This window comes from Maylandia zebra, linkage group LG6 (assembly GCF_041146795.1).
Source record: "Maylandia zebra isolate NMK-2024a linkage group LG6, Mzebra_GT3a, whole genome shotgun sequence".
Taxonomy (NCBI): Eukaryota; Metazoa; Chordata; class Actinopteri; order Cichliformes; family Cichlidae; genus Maylandia; species Maylandia zebra.
Genome location: NC_135172.1, coordinates 21,459,700 through 21,467,578, shown reverse-complemented (window position 1 = coordinate 21,467,578; position 7,879 = coordinate 21,459,700).

Below are 7,879 nucleotides of genomic sequence, written 5' to 3'. Positions count from 1 at the left end.
ACTGTGTATTTTAACTGAGCACTTAACCCTTTTTTACTGCGATCACGCAAAGGAAACGGGAAGGGAAAAAGTCACTTTGGCGAGTCCAAAAAAGAAGGAGAAAAAGGCTTTCTTTTGGAAGTGAGGTGGAACGCTTTACTTTAAAAAGAGAATTAATTTATCTGTCTGGGGGAAAAAATTGCACCTGTGCTTAAAATTTAAAAACTACCCCGCCTAATGTTAAAGAGAGAGAGAAAAAAAGCAGTTTAGGGTTAACCAGCATTCCGGAATAACGTAGAATTTAAAAATAAAATCTGATAACTATTGTTTTCTCCCTGGGAAAGACATCCCTCATGATGCAAGGGATGACGACGGTGATAAGGTTACTGATGCAAGAATTATAGAGGCTCCTTTGTTGTTACGAGTCTTGCATGGGGATAAATTATATTCATGTTGGTTAGATAATGTATTTCTTGGTACAATGGCTTCTTTCAGTTTTAGGCAGGTAGAGCAGACGTGAATAATTCACTCAGGGAGTGATTCATTGTAGTGATTTCGGTGATGTATTGCTCTTATTGTGCGCACTTTACATGCATAAAATAATGTGATGTGCTTGGTCATGATCATTGATTATAGCGTTAAACATGATAACTTTCCGATGTGAACCACGTGCATGTAAATCAAACACAAAATTAAAAGAAGAAAAAAATAGCTGCCAGCAATCAAAATCATTTGCACACAATAGCTCACCTAATACTACTTTAGTCTTCACACAAGCTGGAAGCTTCTATTGAAGGCTGGAAGCCTGGCTGGGCAGGGATGAAACCAGAATACTGGTAAAGGCTTCTGACCTCAAAAGCGATCCATCACAGCCTCCAATTCAAAGTGTCAAGTTCTTTTGTCAGAGACAATGGGCGACCAACTGAACTGGGGAGTGGGAGGAAGTATTGGACTTGTCTGATGTAACTGTAGATGCGGAGGTGATACTATTTTAGCCTCTGTTGTCACCTGAGCGTGCACTGATTTACCAGACAGATGCTTTTACCAGAAACACATCTGAAAAGACCTCAATCCATTTTCAGACAAGTTTAATGTGGGAAACAAGGTTTGGATAATTAATTGGAGTAAGTCTGCATAACATAAACTTGCACGGAGTTAAATAGTTCTGTCACAGGGAAGTTTTTTTGTCCTTTGTGGGATAAATGGAAGATTATGTTCTTATGTTCAAATAACCATTGCAAGAAAGAAAGAAAGAAAGAACGGAAGGAAGGAAAAAAATACACAGAGCAAAAACTTTGATTTATTCCACAAACACTGGGTGGTGCCCAGCTGGACTTTGTCTGGCTTCGTTATTCCTGATGAAACAGCTGAAAAAGTCCCGAAAGAGACGGCAAAATGGGCTGACAGTGAATCAGAGGACCAGAGCAAAGAGAGATGGGTTTGGTTGGTCTGTGGCATTTCAGACACAGTCATCAGTTTAATACATGCAAACAGGAAAGAGAGGACACTTCAAATGATAGTCTGCAGAAGCGTCAGAGGGGAGGAACACGGCGTTTTGATGCACTAGTGCTGATAAGTGTGGAAACATCTGCAGAAACCACAGCAGATTAAACGTGACGGTATCCTGCTGGAGGGAAGGTGATGTGAAGACTGCGGGCAGCAAAGCTTCTGGTCCATGACGGTGTGAGCATATTGCATGTTAGTGGATGTCACTGATAAGTGTAAGAAAAAAAAGATATTAAAAAAATAATAATATTTGAGTTGGGATTCACAGAGGGGGGGGGGGGGGAAAGAGCAGGCTAAAGAACCTGGGCCAAAATCTGTGATTGCTGTCTTGGCTCTTATAGTAGGAAATAGTTTCCCGTGGGATTATCTTATGTTCTGACACGCTATCATCACCCGAGCCTCCACACGGTAACCACATTTGGACTGTTATGTTGCTGTGTTAATACTTTAACAGAGGCAGATTCTCAAATGTTTAAGAATTTAAGCTGTCTGTAAAATCACAGCATAGAAAATATCACCTGTGAGTGACAACGGTGAAAGCAAAGCACAGCTGATTTGCACTTTGAACTTGAGGGAAGATTAAAAAGTGTATAGTGGAAATTAGAACCCATTCACACTAGACTGGATAAGGTCTTCCATCACTTTCAAACAACTTGGAGCTGGAGAAAAACTGATAAAAACTGTAAAATTATAGCCATGTTTACACTGGCTGAGGCAATCTGATTTTGCAGATGCCCCAGTTTCAATAGAATTCATGGCAACTAGACAGTGTAATAGCTGTGGCCAGTTAGGTAAACACACATTTTAGGTCTTAGATACTCCAGACTAGACTGATTAAGACTTAAGATTACCATTTGTTGTTGCTGGACGCACTGTTCACCGGCTTTTGTGATCAAAAAATTAATTTTCTTGAAAGTCAAGCATTTTCCAGTTGTGCCAGATGTGTGTCAGCAAACAGAAGGAAGCTGACTGCAGGGAAGCAAACGTGGATGCTAGCGTGTTTTGGCATCCATGAACTGACGTGACAAACTATTGTCATCTGTAAAATAAAATCTTTTTTTTTTCATTATTATTTTACTTCATACAAGATTTCAGCTACTCAACATCCCTGGTCTCACTTGCGATATTTTGAGTTTGGTAATATACCAAAACTACTGTGGGAAGGCCAGTTGAGCAGCCACACGCATTTACAACTAAGTAATTCTGCAAAAATCTGTGCAGTATATGGTTTAGGATTGTCTTGGTGAAATCAGCAAGGACACAACATAGGTTTTCTTACTTCCTGAAGTATGTGTTGTAGCAATTACTGGCAATTGCAAGCATAATCAGAGCTAAACTGTTTTTAATTAACCCAAACTCCCAAACCTAACGTCTCTTGCGTGGCCATTTTTTGGTTTTATGCTTATTAGTTTTGTTGCTACGTCACTTTACCTGTGACACAAATGTTTAGATGGAGAAAACTGATGTTTCACATTAGTGAAACATCAGTTTTCACACACACATTAGTTTTTCTTCACCAACATTAAAGTCAATGTAACCACCAAGTTAAAACCTAAAATGAGGCAATCAGTGTTTTCTTTTGTTGTTGTTTTTAACTATTTGCCATGTTTTTCTTGATATGCACTGGAGTTGTGCCAGATGCGATGAAGAGTGCATTATACTGAAATGACACAGGTTCAAAATCAAATAAATTGGCACAACTACACCCGAGCAGTACGGTAATCTGTAGCTACAACATTTTACGTCTTGTGTGAAGAACAATTTGGATTAACATTTTTGGATTACCATCAAAGCCGTTGTGGGTTTAAACTTTTGTGTAATTGAAGACAGTGTAAACCAGTTTCACTGTGCCTCACTGTGTCTGCTTCTTGTTAATAGATCACACAATCCATGAATGGTTTCACCTTCCCAGGCTTACCACCCACAACTATGCTTCATTACAACACATCAGTCAGTGTAGTGTAAGTCTGCCTTTGATTCGGGGTCACTCAGAAATTTGGGTGTTTATGTTCTGTCCGTAGTGCAGGGTTTCCCGTGGTGGAGAACCAGCAGCATATCTGTCATGCTTTGTCAGTGAGGTGGAGCTGAGTGAAAGACTGCCGCTGACTTTGATGTGGCTTATACAGAACATGCATATGGACTACACCCCACAATAGATGAACAATTTATCCAAGAGACTGTCTCTCCACTTTTTTTTTTACACATCCAGCAGATGTGAGCTGGCCTGATGACGTGGGTCATGCGGCAGATGGCTCAACATTAGAACAGCCGGCCAAAAGGAAGCAAGTCTGGATCCAGCAAATTAAATGTTTGGACGTCACACGAAAAAAAAAAAAAAACACATTGGCTTTGATTTCATTGAAGGTGACTGTTCTCATTTTTATCACCAGCTTCCTTCAGGACGACATTAATGATGGATTATCTCGACATCTCTTCTCATAAAGAGCTGTTACCAAACACCATTTTGCTCCACATATTCTATTGCTTAAGTTGTGTTTTTACAACAAAATTCCTAGAAATGGTCCGGACAGTTTTTTTCACTACTGTTTCAACTCTTTCCAAGTAAAAAAACATTCTGCTTTTAATAAAAGATGAGCCCCGTGACTGATGCTGGAGTTATCCAGAAATTAAGACTTTGGGATCAAAGAGTTTTCAAACTTAAGTGCATTCAGAGACAAACAGAGATGTTTTGCAGAGATACGTCTCGCAGTTCATCAGCTCTTCGTACGCTCTATTTTTTCCCATTACTACACCGAACACATAAAGACTGATCAGTCCCTATTGCAATTATTCTTAAATCTTCTCTTGAATGCACTACTTCAAAATGTTCATGCTTCACTCTCCACAATTGTCATCAATCCTTACCAATAAGGATGGCTTGAAGATTCATTTTTCTGAAGCAGAAGTCAACAAAATCCCATATTTATTTTCCATATCCAACCTAGAGTCGCTCTATAGGCCAGCAGTGAGGCCTGCTCGACGGTTTCAGAGTCACTGCCATTTTGTAGCATGCTCGTAGGTTTACTTTTACCTTTCTTTAGGATTAAGGTTAAAATGTTAATTTAAAACTAAGGTCCAGGTTGAAGGGATAGGTCTGTGCAGGCAGAAACACCAAGACCTTCCAGAGGAACACCAAAGCGTTCCCGAGGCAGCCGTGGACGTGATCTCTTCAGTGAGTATTGTGTCTGCGCTGGAGTTACCTCCCAGTAGGTCTGAGACAGCTCAAGAGACGAATTGTGACTGTGCAGAATTGCCTGCAGAGAATTTACATTATAATGTACCAACTATGCATGTTCCACAGGTGGCAGACCGCAGCAGAGTATAATCAAGGCATATGGCTAAAGCCTTGATTATACTCCATTCCTGACACGGATATAGAGACCTGGAGACACCACAGCCGAGTACTCGTGCCTGTTATATTTTTTTTAAGTCCACTTGAAGTCCCCTGCCTGGGATCCATACGCAGTTGTTGCTGCGATGCTGCAGTTATGTCTGTTTGTGTTATTTGCTATTTGCTTACGGAGAGGCTACAGACAGGACAGGACACAGACAGTGTTCCAGTCAGTCCTCTAAAATCCAAACTGCATTTTGCTTAATGTGGATGGCACTGTGTGTCGGTCAATGCTTATTCAATGACAACTGGACCAGAACAGGGAAGGGAGTGACAGTAGAGTTCAGGGGGAATGGGAAAAGTGTAAAACAATGGTCACAATTTTCATCATTCTTAACACTCTCTTTCACTTCGCTCTTTTTATGTTATAAATGGAACAGCATCTCACAGCTGACTGACAGCCCAACAACAGCAAGAGTAGCCAAATGACCAGTTGTACCACATATTTTTGACACTGGCCCCATTTGGCAACAGACGATCTGTGCAGGTAGATAGAGGAGCACTCTCTAGCTGCCTATGGACAGCCAGCATGCTACCAGTGCTGTACCATATTGGTCAAATATAAAGTCTCCTAGGACAACCCCACTGAGGTCGCAAAGAACAGGCAGGCACATGGATGTCCACAAAGCCCTTGTGCTCAACCTCTAATGGTGAAATTTACTTCACTCGGACCCGAACAGACCCTAGTGGCCTCATGTAGGTGGCAAGTATAATCAAGGTCTAAGGCTGAGCCCAGACACTCTGGTCTTATTCGTGTGGTCAGTAAACTGACAGATAAAACAACAGTTTCAGCTCTTTCTTGACCACAACAGACCAGTGCAGCATTCACATATTTCATTAAGTCTTACTAATCTGTCACCTCACTCATTTGGATGTTTCAAAAGAGGAACAGAGAACCTTTATTTTATGTCAAATTAAAAACAGGGCGGCAGGTAGACTGTGTTTGTCTTTATTAAAAGCAGCAATTAGACACTAGTGTCAAAGTGATGTCATATTGTTTTCAGGCGCAGGCTTATAAATACAACAACTTTTAAAGAATACAGCAGCTAAAAAAAAAAACAGTAGTTACAAATCCAACAGTTTCCAAAAAAGCAGAGATGGAATCTTATTAGGTGCTTTGGCAACCTGTAAAAAAGCAAGAGGCCAGTTTTTACAGAACACTCTGTGGTTATGATGTGCTACATGTTAAAGTTAGACGGGGAACTTTTCTCCCCTCTCAAGAGTTTTTGGCCTGAAAAAGTTTAAGAGCTCCTGTTCCCAACATCATTTTCTCTGCTTTACTTTATTACCTCTGCTTCAGCGAGGGAGCAAATTTCATGACAAAACATTTCTAGTTCTGATCTCAGAAGTGCAGCTACCAAAAACTAAGTATTGTCTGAATTTAGAATCAACAAAACAAACAAAACTCCCCATCTTATTTCCCTGGCTTATGTATAGATTTGCCATACTTTCAGGGGTTTATGTAGTGGTTTTGATTTCTTAATCGCAATAATATGTTCAGTATTTCTTACTTTTTCTGGCAGGACCTGGATTACAAGTTGAAGCAACAGCAACATCTGCCCATCTCTGTCTCAGTTTTTGCCATTTTACTGTGACCAGGCATTGGGAAGCCAAATCATTAAACGCTAAAAAAAAAAAGAAGCTATTTTGTAGACCTAATATAAAGAAACAATACATTAACCAATAATCTATAAATGTTTCCCTTACAAACATAACCCCAATGACACCAAAACTACTCAAACTGTTAAATTACATCAGCGGTACAATGAGAAGGTAATTATTTTGTCATTAGGGTAGTACAAATTCAGATCTCTGCCATATGTGCATGTCATTACCCAATGACTGAAAGCAATTTTAAAAACTTTAACCAGCATACAGAAGTGCAAGAAAGCTCTAGATGTTCATTCTTGTGACTATTGGAAAACTAAAGCCACAGCATAACTTCCTCTGACATGTAATGATTAATTGTTCCGACCCGAGGCTCTCATGTGGATCATTAGCAATATCACTTTAATCAAAAGTCCAACACTGCTTTCATAACTTCCTTCAACTGCACATTCCAGGAAGATGAACTGGAGGCTGCAGTAAGCAGTGTGCACAGCTCTGTTAAAAAGAGGACATGCTGCTTGGCAGATAATTGTTCCTATCCTCTCATTTCTCAGGAAGATGGATTAGGCCATTTCCGAAGAGTCTAGCTTTCAGCACATGAATGCACCCTGTTTCTGCTTTTAAACGACTGAGATTATTTAATCGATAACACTGACCCTTCCCTTGCAGAATGCTGACCACATGAAAGCACGCAGGGCTCCACTAATCAGGGACCTAAAAGGCCATTCCTGCCTCTAAATCAAACGATGCTTTCTTTGCCTCAGGCTGTGTGATGTGGCGACACACAGAGGCGCACTGTCACTGCTATTTGAAGTCGTCTTTAAAGATGCCCTCCTGAAGTTTCAGCGTAGACAGCTGATATGATAGAAAGGCAGCTTTGGCATTCTATGATCATTTCTCATGTGCAAATGAGCAAAGACATTAGAGTACAGGTACTACAACGAGACAATGGCATGCATACATACCAGGCTTTTGTTCTGCTGGCTTTAGTGCCACAGTTACCATAATAATACATGGAATGGGAGAGAATTTAAATATAGTTGTCTATGCTGAGGTTGACAAATTTGAAAAGAAAATTTCAGCCTGTGATTCAGACGAGCATAAACCACGAATAACAGACTTCAGGTACGCATTCAGCAGAGCAGTGTGTACTGGGGCCAGAGTCTGGCAGCTTGTGGCCAACTCTCAGAATGAGATTTATGATGTGCTTGACCAATATAAGCTATAAATACCATGTTCTCATGATAAACTGTGATTTTACAAATATTTCATTGAATCAATATGGTAAACCAGAAAATTAGATAATACCATCTGTGGGATTTTAATAGCATACTTAGACCTCAGCAGTCCGTGGACAGCAGAGATAAATGAAAGTTTAATTATTGTTGCTGAGGT